Source organism: Aegilops tauschii, chromosome 2 (genome assembly GCF_002575655.3).
Source record: "Aegilops tauschii subsp. strangulata cultivar AL8/78 chromosome 2, Aet v6.0, whole genome shotgun sequence".
In the NCBI taxonomy this organism is placed as follows: Eukaryota; Viridiplantae; Streptophyta; class Magnoliopsida; order Poales; family Poaceae; genus Aegilops; species Aegilops tauschii.
Genome location: NC_053036.3, coordinates 94,114,908 through 94,133,841, shown reverse-complemented (window position 1 = coordinate 94,133,841; position 18,934 = coordinate 94,114,908).

Below are 18,934 nucleotides of genomic sequence, written 5' to 3'. Positions count from 1 at the left end.
ATGACCTAGACTTAGCTATATTTTCTCTAATATGCTTACCATAATAACCTAGACTTAGCTTACTTATCTCCAAAATGATCCATTTTACCTAAGTTAGCTCTAAAATGATATACACTTAGCTTTGTTTCCTCCAAAATTACCTAAGTTAGCTCTAATATGCTTAGTTACCTGGGTTTTCTCAATAATGACATACACTTAGCTTACTTATGTCAAAATTGGCAAAATTAGCTTACTTAGGTTTGAAATTGCATAACAACCTTGGTAATCTCATATATGTCATATACTTAGCTTATTTTCCTCCAAAATGACATAATAAGCTTAATTAGCTCCAAAATGATTAATTTTATCTAAGTTAGCTCTAATATGCATAGTTACCTAGGTTAGCTCAATAAATACCTATACTTAGCTTACTTATGTCAAAAATGGCATAATATGCTTAGTTAACTCAAAAATGACATAATTACCTAGGTTAGCTCAATAATGATCCATTTTACCTAAGTTAGCTCCAAAATAAACCTTGGTTAGCACTAAAATGATCCATTTTAGCTAGGTTAGCTCATAAATGATCCATTTTACCTAGGTTAGTTTGCAAAATGATCCATTTTACCTAGGTTAGCTCCAAAATGATCCATTTTACCTAGGTTAGCTCCAAAATGTTCCATTTTAGCTATGTTAGCTCATAAATGATCCATTTTACCTAGGTTAGCTCCAAAATGATCCATTTTAGATAAGTTAAATCATAAATGATCCATTTTACCTAGGTTAGCTTCAAAATGATCCATTTTAGCTAAGTTAGCTCCAAAATGATCCATTTTATCTTAGTTAGCTCATAAATGGTCCATTTTAGCTAAGTTAGCTCCAAAATGATCCATTTTGCCTAAGTTAGCTCATAAATGTCATGTTTACATAGGTTACCTAAGTTAGCTCATAAATGTCATATACTTCTTCTTCTTCTTCATTTTCTTCTTCTTCTTCTAACTTCCTTGTTGCCCATTTTGCAGATTTCATTCACTTAACGGACGCTTGTGTTGATGGAGGGCTTGTTTTCCCTTTCTGTTTTCATTTTGGAACAATGTGGAACTTGTAATATGTATGGATGAACTATGTATGTTGAACTTGCTATGTATTGGATATCTCATATGTATGTGGAACATGCTATCTATGTGTTTGATATCTCTTATATGTTTGCTGTGAAATATATATATGTTTGTTGTGAAATATCATATATTTGCTGTGAAAATGGTTGGATATAAGAAAAAACTGAACAAAAAGAGGCAATGCAGCCTCTTTGCCGTCTGCCACCGATGGCAAAGGGGTCTTTGCCGTCAGCTACAGATGGCAAAGAGGCCACGTGGTAGCAACCTGTGCAACCTGGGAGCACTGGTGCTGACCAATTTGGTCACTTTGTCGTCTGCGGCAGACGGCAAAGAGCGGTTGTTTGCCGTCTGTGGCAGACAGCAAAGAGCGGGGAGTAGTGACGGGCCAACTGACGTCAGAAAGCAAATGACAAAGGGGAGGGCATCTTTGCCGTCCGCTGGCAGACGACAAAGCCTCCCGTTAGCCACCTAACGGGGCTAACGTCTATTCTTTGCCGTCCACGTTCTTTTTCGTCTGCCACCGACGGAAAGGCCCTTTGCCGTCCGCTGTGAGAAAGCATACGGCAAAGAAGCTGTTTACCGTAGCTTGCTTTGTCGGGCATGTTTGCCGTTGGCGGCTGATGACAAAGCCCTTTGCCGTCCGCTTTATGGCCCTTTGCCGTCTGCCATGGCAGACGGCAAAGAAGCAGATTCATGTAGTGATGTCTTCGGTTTAAGTGCAACTTGAAGAGCAAAAGCGTTTGTCGGAGGACAATTGCATCTCCTACTAAACACGCACTTGAAAATGTCACACTCGATTGTTGTTGCCTCCACCCCACAAACTACATGGTTTCAACATGACTACAGGTGTTGCCCCGACCTTTCTTTTGTCCCAGTTGCAAGTCTAGCCTGGACACGTAACTAGTCCTGGCTCTTTTTTTTTGAGTTGCAAGTCCACCGTCGACACACAACTGAGCCTGACCCTTTTTGCCTTAGTTGCAAGTCATGTTTGTCCCATTTGCATGTCCATCCTCGACATGCAACTGGCCCTCGACCCTTTGCCACAGTTGCAAGCTCATCCTTGACATGCAACTGGCCCTCCACCTCTTAGTCCAAGTTGCATATGCACCCTCGAAACACAACTTGTCTCACCCCGACCCAATTGCGTCTCCATCCTTGACATGCAACTTGCCTCGACCCTGACCCAGTTGCATATCCACCTTCAACACAAAACTCGTTGCCTAAACCCAGTTGCATGTTCACCCTCGCTATGCAACTTGACCTCAACCGCAATCTAATTGCATGTCCAACCTCGACATGCAACTGGCCTCCTCACCTAGTGCCATGTTCACACTCGACTTGCAACTTGACCTCAACCGCAATCTAATTGCATGTCCAACCTCGACATGCAACTGGCCTCCTCACCTAGTGCCATGTTCACACTCGACTTGCAACTTGTCCCTAAACCCGATCTAATTTCATCTCAACATGCAACTTGTCCTCGAGCCTGATCTAGTTGCATGTCCACCCCCGACATGCAACTACCTTCAACTTGCGCCCGACCTAGTTGCATGTCCACCCTCGACATGCAACTTGTCTCCGACCCCGATCTAGTTGCATGTCCACTCTCGACATGAAACTTTCCCCTGACGCTGGTATAATTGCATGTCCAAAGTCAAAAGATACTCACCCGACTTGGTTGCATGTCCACCCTCGACATACAACTCGTGTCCGACCCAGTTACATGTCCATCCTCCATAGATGAATCATTAGAGCTCGTGAGATATGCAACTGGGGCTCCGCCTTTTTTTTCTGTCCCAGTTGAAGGTCCACCCTCGATACACAACTAGGCATGAACCTCATTTTGGTCGTAGTTGCGACATGCAACTGGGGCGGGGGAGGGGGCTTTTCCCACTGTTAAGTTGACCCACAATCCACAAAATAACAATTGTTTTATGAAAATTCCTGGGAAAAAACATTCCTTTTTTTTTAGAGACGGGAAAAAAATTCTTGGAAAGGAAAAGGACAAGCCATCGAACGGATAGAAGAAAAGAAAAGGAAACGAACGGAGGATAGCCTACGCGAATGGATTTATTTTTTTGAGAAACGCCTACGCGAATGTAATGAAGCTGCGTATGTAAACTGAATTAAGCTAGGGTACGTAAACTAAACTGAACGGAGGCCCAAGACAGGTTCGCTGTTGGGGACGGCACCTTCCGCCTCGCTGCAAGCCTCTGGACAAGCGTAAATAAAGAAGAAAAAGAAATAAAAGAAAAAAGGAAAAGAAAAAGAAAAAAAGAAAAAAAAAATGACATCAACTTAGATATGACATAAGTTATGTCACATCTAGATGAGGCCTAAACACACCCATAAATAAATATACATAAATAATCCGGGTGATCAAGATGCACGATCGAGAGGCTTATTAGGGACTTCATGTTTTTTTCGTCACCTTTCCTTTTTATTAGTTCACGGGTTAATATACTCGTCTAGTTATGCATGTGAGCATGTGTGTTTGAAAATAGTGTCAGCGTGTGTCCAGCGATCAGTGCCTACTTCTGTTTCTGTTTCGTCTAGTTATGCATGTGAGCGTGTCGTGAGTTTAAGCAGACTTTTTTTTTGGGATGAGTTTAAGCAGACTTGCAAGAATGGCACTCTCGGCCAGTTGGAACAAGTGTTAACTTGCCTGCACGATCGAGCCGTGTATTGAACTTGTAATGTGACCAGCACGTCCATTGCTGGGACGAGGGAGGTGCCCAGCCAGCTCCATATGCACCCTACCTGGACTGTAGGTGTGTGTCCACATGATTTGCAAGTACGGAAATGTACCGAGCAACGAACGCCGGCCAGCTTGGTATACTTCATGCGCACTACCAACCGTCATAGTGATTATATTTAGAACCATGCATGTACTTTACAGAAGGTTGTTAAAAATGCATGTACTTTACCGAAAGGAATTGGCTATGGGAAAAAAAATTGGGTCAGTCGATCTCCCTCTTCCTTTCTCGACCGTTGGATCAAAATCAAACAGACACTGCTTATCTTCAACCTCCGGCCGCAGTTTCTGTTTTTCCTTCACCCCTGCCCGATCCAGCCTAGGCCTAACCGCCTGCTTCCGCTGCCCGCGGCCAGCAGCGCTCCTGCGACCACCTAGCTGCACTGCCCTCCCTTGAACCTCCCACCACCACCGGTCTTGCCGCCGCCCTCGGCCATCCCTTTATGTCCGACGACCACCCAAAAAATTCTCTGGCGAAGTAGCACCCCACCCGCCACCCTAAGATAGTCATGGTGGGGTTGCTTCTTCGGCGAACCTGCACCCGCTACCCTAATATAGATAGTTGGGTTGTTCTTCCTCGGCACCAGAGACCTCACCGGCGGTCTTGCCATCTCCTTCTTCATCTCCGTCGGCGCTTCCACCTTCCTTCTCAAAATCAATTGACCCAAATCCAAAAACCAGTTGTGACGCCCGGATAATTAGACTATAGTAATTCCCTGCTATTGATGCCACGTCACCTCTGACACTGTAGTTAATCCCTTTCGTTAGTTCAAAAACCAATTCAAATTCAAAATTGAATAAAAGGCAAACAACAAAAGTTTTCAAATTTTAAGACTAAAATGTACGGGTTGTGCCAAATAATGCGTAGGTAATAATGGTGGAGAAACCTAACTTTAATAAAATGTTTAAGTGTTCAAAATAATTAAAATAGAGGTTTAAATATTAAAATAAATGCCTTGTGAATTTTATAAAATATTAAACTATTTTAATTTGGGTTGGGAATTAATGTGGCAATAGTATATTTAAAAGTATTAATTTAAGTGGTAGTGATAATTTTTATAAAACTAAAATAAAAGAGGAACTAAAAGAAAACAGAAAAGAAAAATAAGAAAAAGTAAAACAAAAAAAACAAAACAAAGCAAAAAAAACAAAGCAAGACCCCCCCTCCCCTGGGCCGTTCGGCCCAGCAGGCCACCAGGCCGCCAGGCTGGCCCAGCAGCCCTCCTGTATAACCCCTACCCCCCCCCCCACCTAGACCTAACCCTAACCCGCACACGATCCCCACTCCCCTCCTCTCTCACTCGATCCCATCTGGATCGGGGCCCTAGCGCCCAATCCCGCCCGTCGCCGTCCTCCACCGCCCCCAAACGCTCCGCCTCCCCTACTCCACTCCCTGCCAAGCCCCCGCGCATGGATCGCGCCACCCCGCCGCGGCATCGCCGGCCGCGTGCGCCCCGACGCGCTCGCCGTCCACGTCGCCAACGACGCCACTCGACTCCGCCCCGCCGTGTCCCCGACGCCTCCGCACCGGCGCCGCCCCGTTTGTGACCGCGCCGTGGCCGGAAACCGCTGGAATGCCTCGACCCTGTCGCCGCTCGCCAAATGCCTCGTCCTCGCCGGCCCCTCCCGGCCTCCTTCCTCTCCACCCGCGCCGCCATCGCCTGCTACCTCCTCTTCGACCACGAGCGCGAGCTCGAGACCCCTACCTCGCCGGTCGACCTCGTCCCCCTTCTCTGCTCCGCCGGTCATCACCACCGATCCGCTACTCCGGCGCCTCCCCGAGCCCACTGCCGTTGCCCTACGACCGCTGGTGAGGCCCCCGGCCTCCCTTCAACTCTGTTACTCGCGCCGTTCCGCTGACGTTCACGCGCCGCCCGGTGCTCGTGCTCGCGGTGAGCACGCGCGCACCCGCGCGCTAGCCTCGCCTGTGTCCGCACCGTCGTCCGCCTCGGCGCGCTCCGCGCTCGGCCGCGCCGCGCCTCACGCCCGCGGCCACCTCCGGCGCTCCAGCGCCCGCCGTGCCCCTCCCTTTTTGCCCCACCGTGGCGTCGCCGCTGCCAGGACGGCGCCGCGCCGGCGTTTTCTCCCTCGCCATGACCCCGACTGGCCACGTCCAGTTCGGGTGCCCACACCCGCAGCGCCCGCTTCCCCTGTGCCCGTTAAGGCCCTGGGCCACTGGACAACGGGGCCCAGCCCCCAGACCGAAAATAAAAAAACTAAAAATAAAAAAATAAAACAAATAAAATTTAAAACAAATAATAAAAATAAATTTAATTAATTAATTAATTAATTAAATTAAGTTAATTAATGCTATTGAATTAATCTAATTATTAACCTGTTAATTTAATTAAACAGTAATTAGTTTAGCTAAACCCTAATTAACCTAAACAGAGAATGACAGGTGGGTCCCACTGGACCCACATGTCAGTTTGACTTAGTCAACCCCAGTTGACTGCTGATGTCAGCATGACATCATGTTGATGTCATAAATCCAATTTCGAACTAAATTAAATGATTAATTAAATTCCAGAAAATAGTAAATCTTTAAAAAATCATATCTTTTAAACCGTAGCTTAGATAAAAATACTTTCTACATGAAAGTTGCTCAGAACGACGAGACGAATCCAGATACGCAGCCCGTTCGTCCGCCATGCGCCCTAGCATAGTGAACCTGTAACATTTCACCTCCGGTTCATCTGTCCGAAAACGCGAAACCCCGGGAATACCTTCCCGGATGTTTCCCCCCTTCGCCGGTATCACCTACCACTACGTTAGGTCACCCCTAGCACAACGTATCGCCGCGTCTTGCTTTGTGTTACATTTGATTGCTCTGTTATTTATTGTGTTCCCCCTCCGTTACTTCTTTCCGGTAGACTCCGAGACCGCTGCCGATGTTCGTGTGTTCGACTACATCAAAGACGACCCCTCCTTCTTGCCGGAGCAACCAGGCAAGCCCCCCCCCCTTGATCACCAGATATCGCCTAGTCTTCTCTATACTGCTTGCATTAGAGTAGTGTAGCATGTTACTGCTTTCCGTTAATCCTATACTGATGCATAGCCTGCCCTTGCTTCTACTGTTGATACCTTTACCTGCAATCCTACTGCTTAGTATAGGATGCTAGTTTTCCATCAGTGGCCCTACATTCTTGTCCGTCTGCTGTGCTATACTATCGGGTCGTGATCACCTGGGCGGTGATCACGGGTACATACCTATATACTATATACATGACACATGTGGTGACTAAAGTCGGGTCAGCTCGTAGGAGTACCCGCAAGTGGATCTTTGTGGCGGAGCGACAGGGCAGGTTGAGACCGCCTAGGTGAGAGGTGGGCCTGGCCCTGGTCGGCGTTCGCGGATACTTAACACGCTTAACGAGATCTTGGTATTTGATCTCAGTCTGGCCATTTGGTCTATACGCACTAACCATCTACGCGGGAGTAGTTATGGGTATCCCGACGTCGTGGTATCAGCCGAAGTTCTTTTGACGTCAGCGACTGAGTGGCGCGCGCCGCATTGGACCGTAAGCTCGCGCTTGTATTAAGGGGGCTAGGTCTGCTTCCGGCCGCGTACGCAACGTGCAGGTGTGCATAGGGCGATGGGCCCAGACCCCTGCGCGCATAGGTTTAGACCGGCGTGCTGACCTCTCTGTTGAGCCTAGGTGGGGCTGCGACGTGTTGATCTTACGAGGCCGGGCATGACCCAGAAAAGTGTGTCCGGCCAAATGGGATCGAGCGTGTTGGGTTATGTGGTGCACCCCTGCAGGGAAGTTTATCTATTCGAATAGCCGTGTCCCTCGGTAAAAGGACGACCCGGAGTTGTACCTTGACCTTATGACAACTAGAACCGGATACTGAATAAAATACATCCTTCCAAGTGCCAGATACAACCCGGTGATCGCTCTCTAACAGGGCGACGAGGAGGGGATCGCCGGGTAGGATTATGCTATGCGATGCTACTTGGAGGACTTCAATCTACTCTCTTCTACATGCTGCAAGATGGAGATGACCAGAAGCGTAGTCTTCGACAGGACTAGCTATCCCCCTTTTATTCTGGCATTCTGCAGTTCAGTCCACCGATATGCCCCTTTACACATATACCCATGCATATGTAGTGTAGCTCCTTGCTTGCGACTACTTTGGATGAGTACTCACGGTTGCTTCTCTCCCTCTTTTCCCCCTTTCCTTTCTATCTGGTTGTCGCAACCAGATGCTGGAGTCCAGGAGCCGCACGCCACCGCCGACGACGACTCCTACGACACTGGAGGTGCCTACTACTACGTGCAGGCCGCTGACGACGACCAGGAGTAGTTAGGAGGATCCCAGGCAGGAGGCCTGCGCCTCGTTCGATCTGTATCCCAGTTTGTGCTAGCCTTCTTAAGGCAAACTTGTTTAACTTATGTATGTACTCAGATATTGTTGCTTCCGCTGACTCGTCTGTGATCGAGCACTTGTATTCGAGCCCTCGAGGCCCCTGGCTTGTATTATGATGCTTGTATGACTTAATTATGTTTTAGAGTTGTGTTGTGATATCTTCCCGTGAGTCCCTGATCTTGGTCGTATACATTTGCGTGCATGATTAGTGTACGGTCAAATCGGGGGCGTCACAAGTTGGTATCAGAGCCGACTGCATGTAGGAATCCCCCTTTCCAACTCCTTGGCCGAAGTCGAGTCTAGTCAGTAAAAAAAACTTTTACTAACATGGTTGTGTGGCTTACGGGCCCACGTCGCCATTTGGTGGTATTAGGATCTTTTACTCCTTGCCTATACTCTGGGACTCTGATCTCTCTTCTATTCGGGTTAAATGATTTTACTAAATCTAACATTAGGATCTCGTTATCACTTTCACCCGGAGAGCCCCTTATTACTGATGATCGTCTGCTGCACGTGAAGACCCTGAAGATACTCTCCGCTGATAACCCGAGAACTTGTGTTCATCGCTGTTGCAATTCCCTTTCATCGATAAACTCCTATGGATAACCGCGTATACTCGCCATTCTTACAATGTTTCCCAGTTGATCTTGTTATTACAAGATACCCCGAAATTATCACTGTTGTTCCGAGAATCATTAAGCTTACTGCCTTGCTGTTCTTTGTCACCTGGATACCCCTACGGATAATTCTCGCACTTACCGGGTACCCGCTCATCGCCAGTGGATTCAAGTATATCACAAAAGTGTTCAGAATAACATTCAATCTTCCGAAAATCCTCAGGAGCCTATTGCTCTTGATATTCTTGTTTGCTTGCATTATGGTTAATCCCATAAGTCTCGTAATCTTATTGGCATCTCTTGTCATTATCATTTTGAGACCATTGATTCAATTTGTTGCGAATGCTCGCAATCCTCAATCAGATCCTAGTATTCATCCTTCCGGCTCAGACGTCATTTTAAACGTGAGCTGGATCTCGACCAATCAAATTTGCCATTGATTGTACCCCTAAGTCTACTCAACTTATCCATCCCTAATCAGAGCGTTTGCTTCTGATCCCTTGAATTTGAAATTATAATTCCTTTGCATTGAGCTTTGAGTTAGTCAGTTGTTTCTATAATCTGATCTCCTGGCATTCTTTCTTCCTCTGGTTGAGTACTAATGCTCACATCAGATCCCTTGTGGACCACCAGACCCTTTAGTCGGATCTTATCCGACAATGTCCTTCATATTAAATAAGCTTGTGAGCTTTTCCTCGGATACCTGATGCCTTTGGTAAATTGTATCCTCTGCTTTGTGAACCATGCTCTACTTTTGAGCTTGTGTTATTTACTCCTGAAGTTTGTAGTATATCTTACTACGATGCCCCGATGGGTTGAACCTATGCCTTCCTTAATCTGTGTGAACCCGAAAGATTTCGCGGGACATACTTATCTAGTATTGCACCAGGTAAAACTTTCGACAACTAATGTCATTATCAAAATACAAGAGGCGAATGGAAGGTTATGCATTGAAGAAGTGGGAGTCGACCTTGAACCTTTGTGTTCATGCCCATGGACACGATGTAGATCCTATCATGGAAGCTTCTTATAATAATAACTTTTTCCTTGATATAATATCATCTGGTATATGTGAATTGATCCTTTGGAATCGTGGTTCTGACCATGATTGATCTCCTTTGATTCCATTTCTCAGACGAGATGAAGTACTTGTCTTCTACGGATCAATACCCCACTCCAACCTCTACTTTGATCTACCGTCGAGTATTACCCCCTGGTATCTCGAGATTATCACGGAACTGCATAACTTCTTATGAGTTCTCCATTAAGTATTACATTCTCACTGATTCCAAATTTTCACGGGCTCCGAGTTATTAAACACTCAAGGACATCGATAACTTAATCGAGTCCGCATCACGATTAAACAACTCTTAGTAATCTCCTTTGTTTACGAGTTCGTACTCGATCACGTCATCCCTAGCCTGCTCGGCTATGTCATTATCTTGACGATTTTAACTGTGCTACCTGGTCTTTATTCCCGGAGCACCACTTTCGACGATGAGCTAAGCTTACGTCGATTTTCCTTGTCATATCATTTCGCCTTGAACAGCAAGCTTGATTTCGAGTTTGTGCCGTACCCCTGGTTCCAATAACTTTTCGCTTCATCATTCCTTTAACTTGATGTCATCGCCGATCGATTACCTCTTCATAAATTCTCGCTACAAAGTGACGTGAACATCATCAACATTCTGAGCTCTTCCAAGATATCTATCGAATTCTAGATGAGAAATACCATCCTTGCCCTCGATGATTTGTTTTATCATCGACCATTTTATTGCCTTCCATTCAACACAAATTTGTTCGTGTTTTGTGTTGTACCTTGATTTCCTTGCTATCTAGCTTATGATATGTTCTACCTTGGAGTATTACCATCTTTTATGTCAAGAATGTCGTAAGAATTTCACCACCTCGTATGACATCCTGGTATAGTGATACTTCTCCCCATCACCATTCTTTCTTGATCCCCGTGTTGTTTCTAAAAGGAATACCGACAAATGGTCTGTGATGTGTAAATTCTAAACTTCTAGCAACCCTATTGCTTTGAAGTTATTGGTCTATAGTTTCATTCTACGTCTATGGCATAATGAATCACCATTCGAACATTGATTGTGCTACCTAGCCCATATTTCGGGTGCACATTTCAACCAATGTTTAACTGTGTATGTTTTCCTCGAGCATACATCATTAAGTCATTCGATCTAGCTAATGTTATCTCCTTGTTCACATAGTGGTGGAAATCCATCTTTTGGAAATCTCAATGGATTGTCGCTGAGTCAATCAGTCACCTCCTCACCTCTCCTTGATGTAATGATGAACCCTTGTTCGGAACTCGCTTCCATAGTTCATCTCCCGAGAATCTTCGATGTCGTTTCGACAATTTGTGTTGCACCTTTCTTCTCAGGCATCCTGAGTCTGAGTTATCCTGACACCAATCGAATCTGAATCTCGGTCAGATATGATGGTTGGAACATATTTCCAAGAGTTATAACATTGGCCTATTTATGACCCGGTAAGGTGATGACATGCCAAACACACCTGGCCGGAGGACCTATTGTTATAAGCTTTCCTTTCAGCAAGGTTATCTATTCTTCCATGAGGAAATTGTAAGACTTATTCTATAAGTTGTTCCTGATGGATCATTTTTGTTTCCAAATTCTGATCTTCACCTGTTGACCATGTCAATGCTATCTCAAAGCATGTCTATGGTACTCCGAATTTTAATAAGAACATTTTAAGCACAATGCTAAACTTTCTTTATCAATTATCCAAACACCGTTGTCTGGGTAATGTCATGAAATTTCCCTCCCCTACCTAAAGAGTTTTCTACATTATATCATGTCCTGGATATCATGTTCTGCTTACCCTTGGGAACAATATACCCTTGAAATATGTGTTTAAACACATTTTCCTTTCCATTGTTCTGTTTAACCTGATAATGATATTTTCCTTTCCACTCTTTTGTTTAATCCTTTTTGAGTTCTATATGATCTAAGCAGTAATATTCTCCTGCTTATGTAAACACCTCGGTGTACAATTCTGTCAGCAAGACCCTGTTACTATTGTTGATGACATCCCGGTAACCACCGATGGACGAGAACTTTGCCTAATGGTCCGCCTCGTTTCAACAAGCAGGAAAATGGTTCTCTTCGTCCCTCGCCCTTGGTATCGACAATGTTGCTGACATATAACTGACAGGCTAACCTCTGACATGCCCTGCTATCATGATCGTGCAAGATGTCACCGCCCTTCCTACTTTTAACCCACATGGTGGGCCCATAACCCACAGTTCCACAGGATCAAAACCTGACTCTCCTGTGCACCCCCTGTTCCCAAATTAATTCATCGCGCGTGGCCTCGTATGTAATTCACGAACCACCTTCAAGTCTGATATCAGACACAATACTTATTCCCGTTGCCTTGAACCCCTTTCACGCCCTGTAACAGGCATCGAACGATTGCCTACCCGCTCGAAACTTCCCAGGATACCTCCTTACTTTGCTCTCGATATTTCCGTAAGTTTCAATTCGAGAGTTACTTTCCGCCACCTTCCCCGATGTTAGCTACCAGATAGTCAACCTTGCCGAGGTCCGTTCTCCTGGAATATACCCACCCTTTATTCTTTCGTAAGTACAATGGAGTTCCCGAAGAAAGCACGACAACTTCATCATGATGACCTGAAACAGCAGAATGAAGACATCAATGTAATGGATCAACCTCTTCGAGAAGAACAACCAAGACCAAGAACACTCCCTAGAATTTCGTAACCCGAACCTTCCCCCTTTACTTCCCTCTAAAATCTCGGGACGAGATTTCTTGTAGTGGAGGAGAATTGTGACGCCCGGATAATTAGACTACAGTAATTCCCTGCTATTGATGCCACGTCACCTCTGACACTGTAGTCAATCCCTTTTGTTAGTTCAAAAACCAATTCAAATTCAAAATTGAATAAAAGGCAAACAACAAAAGTTTTCAAATTTTAAGACTAAAATGTTTGGGTTGTGCCAAATAATGCGTAGGTAATAATGGTGGAGAAACCTAACTTTAATAAAATGTTTAAGTGTTCAAAATAATTAAAATAGAGGTTTAAATATTAAAATAAATGCCTTGTGAATTTTATAAAATATTAAACTATTTTAATTTGGGTTGGGAATTAATGTGGCAATAGTATATTTAAAAGTATTAATTTAAGTGCTAGTGATAATTTTTATAAAACTAAAATAAAAGAGGAACTAAAAGAAAACAGAAAAGAAAAATAAGAAAAAGTAAAACAAAAAAACAAAACAAAGCAAGACCCCCCTCCCCTGGGCCGTTCGGCCCAGCAGGCCACCAGGCCGCCAGGCTGGCCCAGCAGCCCTCCTGTATAACCCCTACCCCCCCCCACCTAGACCTAACCCTAACCCGCACACGATCCCCACTCCCCTCCTCTCTCGCTCGATCCCATCTGGATCGGGGCCCTAGCGCCCAATCCCGCCCGTCGCCGTCCTCCACCGCCACCAACCGCTCCGCCTCCCCTACTCCGCTCCCTGGCAAGCCCCCGCGCATGGATCGCGCCACCCCGCCGCGGCATCGCCGGCCGCGTGCGCCCCGACGCGCTCGCCGTCCACGTCGCCAACGGCGCCACTCGACTCCGCCCCGCCGTGTCCCCGACGCCTCCACACCGGCGCCGCCGCGTTTGTGACCGCGCCGTGGCCGGAAACTGCCGGAATGCCTCGACCCTGTCGCCGCTCGCCGAACGCCTCGTCCTCGCCGGCCCCTCCCGGCCTCCTTCCTCTCCACCCGCGCCGCCATCGCCTGCTACCTCCTCTTCGACCACGAGCGCGAGCTCGGGACCCCTACCTCGCCGGTCGACCTCGTCCCCCTTCTCTGCTCCGCCGGTCATCACCGTCGATCCGCTACTCCGGCGCCTCCCCGAGCCCACTGCCGTTGCCCTACGACCGCCGGTGAGGCCCCCGGCCTCCCTTCCCCTCTGTTACTCGCGTCGTTCCGCTGACGTTCACGCGCCGCCCGGTGCTCATGCTCGCGGTGAGCACGCGCGCACCCGCGCGCTAGCCTCGCCTGTGTCCGCACCGTCGCCCGCCCCGGCGCGCTCGGCCGCGCCGCGCCTCACGCCCGCGGCCACCTCCGGCGCTCCAGCGCCCGCCGTGCCCCTCCCTTTTTGCCCCGCCGTGGCGTCGCCGCTGCCAGGCCGGCGCCGCGCCGGCGTTTTCCCCCTCGCCGTGACCCCGACTGGCCACGTCCAGTTCGGGTGCCCGCACCCGCAGCGCCCGCTTCCCCTGTGCCCATTAAGGCCCTGGGCCACTGGACAACGGGGCCCAGCCCCCAGACCGAAAATAAAAAAAATAAATAAAAATAATAAATAAAAAAATAAAATTTAAAACAAATAATAAAAATAAATTTAATAAATTAACTAAATTAATTAAGTTAATTAATCCTATTGAATTAATCTAATTATTAACCTGTTAATTTAATTAAACAGTAATTAGTTTAGCTAAACCCTAATTAACCTAAACAGAGAATGACAGGTGGGTCCCACTGGACCCACATGTCAGTTTGACTTAGTCAACCCCAGTTGACTGCTGATGTCAGCATGACATCATGCTGATGTCATAAATCCAATTTCAAACTAAATTAAATGATTAATTAAATTCCAGAAATTAGTAAATCTTTAGAAAATCATATCTTTTAAACCCTAGCTCAGATGAAAATACTTTCTACATTAAAGTTGCTCAGAACGACGAGACGAATCCAGATACGCAGCCCGTTCGTCCGCCACGCGTCCCTAGCTTAGTGAACCTGTAACATTTCACCTCCGGTTCATCTGTCCGAAAACGCGAAACCCCGGGAATACCTTCCCGGATGTTTCCCCCCTTCGCCGGTATCACCTACCACTACGTTAGGTCACCCCTAGCACAACGTATCGCCGTGTCTTGCTTTGTGTTACATTTGATTGCTCTGTTATTTATTGTGTTCCCCCTCCGTTACTTCTTTCCGGTAGACTCCGAGACCGCTGCCGATGTTCGTGTGTTCGACTACATCAAAGACGACCCCTCCTTCTTGCCGGAGCAACCAGGCAAGCCCCCACCCCCCTTGATCACCAGATATCGCCTAGTCTTCTCTATACTGCTTGCATTAGAGTAGTGTAGCATGTTACTGCTTTCCGTTAATCCTATACTGATGCATAGCCTGCCCTTGCTTCTACTGTTGATACCTTTACCTGCAATCCTACTGCTTAGTATAGGATGCTAGTTTTCCATCAGTGGCCCTACATTCTTGTCCGTCTGCTGTGCTATACTATCGGGCCGTGATCACCTGGGCGGTGATCACGGGTACATACCTATATACTATATACATGACACATGTGGTGACTAAAGTCGGGTCGGCTCGTAGGAGTACCCGCAAGTGGATCTTTGTGGCGGAGCGACAGGGCAGGTTGAGACCGCCTAGGTGAGAGGTGGGCCTGGCCCTAGTCGGCGTTCGTGGATACTTAACACGCTTAACGAGATCTTGGTATTTGATCTGAGTCTGGCCATTTGGTCTATACGCACTAACCATCTACGCGGGAGTAGTTATGGGTATCCCGACGTCGTGGTATCAGCCGAAGCTCTTTTGACGTCAGCGACTGAGTGGCGCGCGCCGCATTGGACCGTAAGCTCGCGCTTGTATTAAGGGGGCTAGGTCTGCTTCCGGCCGCGTACGCAACGTGCAGGTGTTCATAGGGCGATGGGCCCAGACCCCTGCGCGCATAGGTTTAGACCGGCGTGCTGACCTCTCTGTTGAGCCTAGGTGGAGCTACGACGTGTTGATCTTACGAGGTCGGGCATGACCCAGAAAAGTGTGTCCGGCCAAATGGGATCGAGCGTGTTGGGTTATGTGGTGCACCCCTGCAGGGAAGTTTATCTATTCGAATAGCCGTGTCCCTCGGTAAAAGGACGACCCGGAGTTGTACCTTGACCTTATGATAACTAGAACCGGATACTGAATAAAATACATCCTTCCAAGTGCCAGATGCAACCCGGTGATCGCTCTCTAACAGGGCGACGAGGAGGGGATCGCCGGGTAGGATTATGCTATGCGATGCTACTTGGAGGACTTCAATCTACTCTCTTCTACATGCTGCAAGATGGAGATGACCAGAAGCGTAGTCTTCGACAGGACTAGCTATCCCCCTTTTATTCTGGCATTCTGCAGTTCAGTCCACCGATATGCCCCTTTACACATATACCCATGCATATGTAGTGTAGCTCCTTGCTTGCGAGTACTTTGGATGAGTACTCACGGTTGCTTCTCTCCCTCTTTTCCCCCTTTCCTTTCTATCTGGTTGTCGCAACCAGATGCTGGAGTCCAGGAGCCGCACGCCACCGTCGACGACGACTCCTACGACACTGGAGGTGCCTACTACTACGTGCAGGCCGCTGACGACGACCAGGAGTAGTTAGGAGGATCCCAGGCAGGAGGCCTGCGCCTCGTTCGATCTGTATCCCAGTTTGTGCTAGCCTTCTTAAGGCAAACTTGTTTAACTTATGTCTGTACTCAGATATTGTTGCTTCCGCTGACTCGTCTGTGATCGAGCACTTGTATTCGAGCCCTCGAGGCCCCTGGCTTGTATTATGATGCTTGTATGACTTAATTATGTTTTAGAGTTGTGTTGTGATATCTTCCCGTGAGTCCCTGATCTTGGTCGTATACATTTGCGTGCATGATTAGTGTACGGTCAAATCGGGGGTGTCACACCAGTCGACTAACATTTAGCTATTGTGTTACAGAAATCAACCTGCATTCAACATCTCTCCTACCTCCCATCCTTTATTGCATGCATTTATATTTTGTCCAAACGTAGAAAGGGTATGTTATAAATAAGGTTTAGACAAATGTCTAATTTGGCGCCTGTTTTCACCATTGTCCATATCTAATGAAGATGTTCCAAACAAAATCAATGTTGAAGATATTTTCAAAATTTCAAAACTTCATTTTTTGAAACTTGAATGAAACATCGACGAAATTTTTTGAAACCCAAGTTTTTAGCGATGCAAGTTTGCCACGGTTTCCAATAAATTTTAAAATTTCATATTTTGAGTGTCCAACGAAACATTGGTGAAACTTTATAAAACTAATCTTTTGTCGACGCAAGTTTCATTTGGCTTTCAGCGACTTTCGTTGTGGCTTTATGGGTTCATATAGCCTTAGTGTTGTTTAACAAAAACTTTGGACGAATCTTAATGATAACGGAGAGTCTTGATAGACCGGATACACCATTATATGGGGGGAGGGGGTTGTATTTCACTACTGCTAGTTGATCCCCATTACATGCAAAAAAACAAGCTAGGTATAGGTAAACACAAGCAAAGCAAATTCAATTGCTAAGTGTACATACAAAAAAATATAATCCCATCATCGCATTCAAAAATTTTATTTTGGTAGACAAAATGTATCCTAGCTCAAATTGTAGCCTGATTCCCAATCCATTGCATTCTTAGTTTCTAATTGATATTCAAATTTATAAAATTTCAAATTCAAATTCAAAATTAAAATAAAGTTGAGATAATAAACCAACTAATGTAAATAAAACATGAATTCACATGAGAAATTGTTGCCCCTGGAGAGGTACCACATATGATGAACTAGGTCATCTCGAACTTGCTCAGGTGCCACACGATCTTTGATCTATATATGCACTTCATGAAATGCTCGGGTTCGGCCTGATGTAGCTCGAGCCTCACAGTTGTTCCTGCATTATCATACTCAAAGTCTTCCTCTTGATCTCGCCCACTCTCTATTATCATGTTGTCTTCCATGATTTGCCACAACATTCTTTGATCCTAGAGTCCAGGAGGTCCAGTAGCAATTGCAAAGCGAGCTTGCAACATCCCAAACGCTTGCTCAACATTCTTACTGGCTGATTCTTAAGCCAAACTCTTTTGTTACCTTGAGATTTTGAAATTTATTTACGTATGTGGACCACATGGCATATATGCCACCAACAAGTTAGTAGCCACTATGCCCTAGTGTCAACAACGCTCTTATATTTTCTGACGGAGGGAGTATTTGGGATCATTGACTTCATTGTTCATCAATGGAGCATTACCGATAGATAACCTTGCAAATAGTGAAGGGCATTGCAGGGCATTGATGTCATTGTACGCATGGGATGTAATAAAATTGATTCTTAGCTAGTACAGTTTAAAATATACATAGTAGATTGGGCACCAACAACAACTATTGTAAATAGAGCGCCAACGACGACTATTGTAAGCATGCAGTTACCGGCATGCCTACTCGTCAATAATTGTCCCAAAATCATTGCATGTGAGGTTAGCTTTGCCATTACATCGTTATGTCCATAGGCTTTAAATGCATGGTCTTTCAAGGTCCATGGTTTCTTAGCGGGCTCCATTAGGTCAGTGGCCATTGTCCCTTATGCACATGTGGCCCATGAACTCTAAAAAACACCAAAGCTTAACTTGTCATGGGTTTAGTTCCATACCGCTCACACAAGGAGTTTGGGACAAGCATATATAGTGAACTTATTCTTTTCTATACACACGAATAGCGCATGCGCTCTCAAGATTGTGTGCGAGTTGTGACTTTACTTTGGACGACTTGTATGGTTGTGGCAAATATAAAATTTATGAAGGTTCTTCCCCGCGTGATTTGAGCAGTAAATAGTTTGTGCTTGTATATAGCTATTAACTACTCCCTCCGGTCCATACTAAAGCAACGACAATTAATATGGATCGGAGGGAGCATCTTTTTCAATGTCCAGAATTGTAGCATAACTTATTTAAAGTCGAACTTTTATGGTTTTACCCGCAAAAAAGAACTTTTATGGTTTTATTTTATTTTGTAAGCATCTTTTGTCAAACACGACTTCGTCACCCTGGGTGAGGAATAGTTATTCTTCACCCCCCTCTATTTTAACATTAATGCACCGTAATTTTACGTTCCTTAAATTTTGTCTTATTTCAGACATAAAAAGAGAACGTAAGAAAATATATAATCGCCGTAAAAAATATTTTATGTTACGTAAATTAGAAATGTAAAAACATAGGGTAAAATGTACATAAAATGTAATTTTACTGGTCTTCTGACCTTTGTTT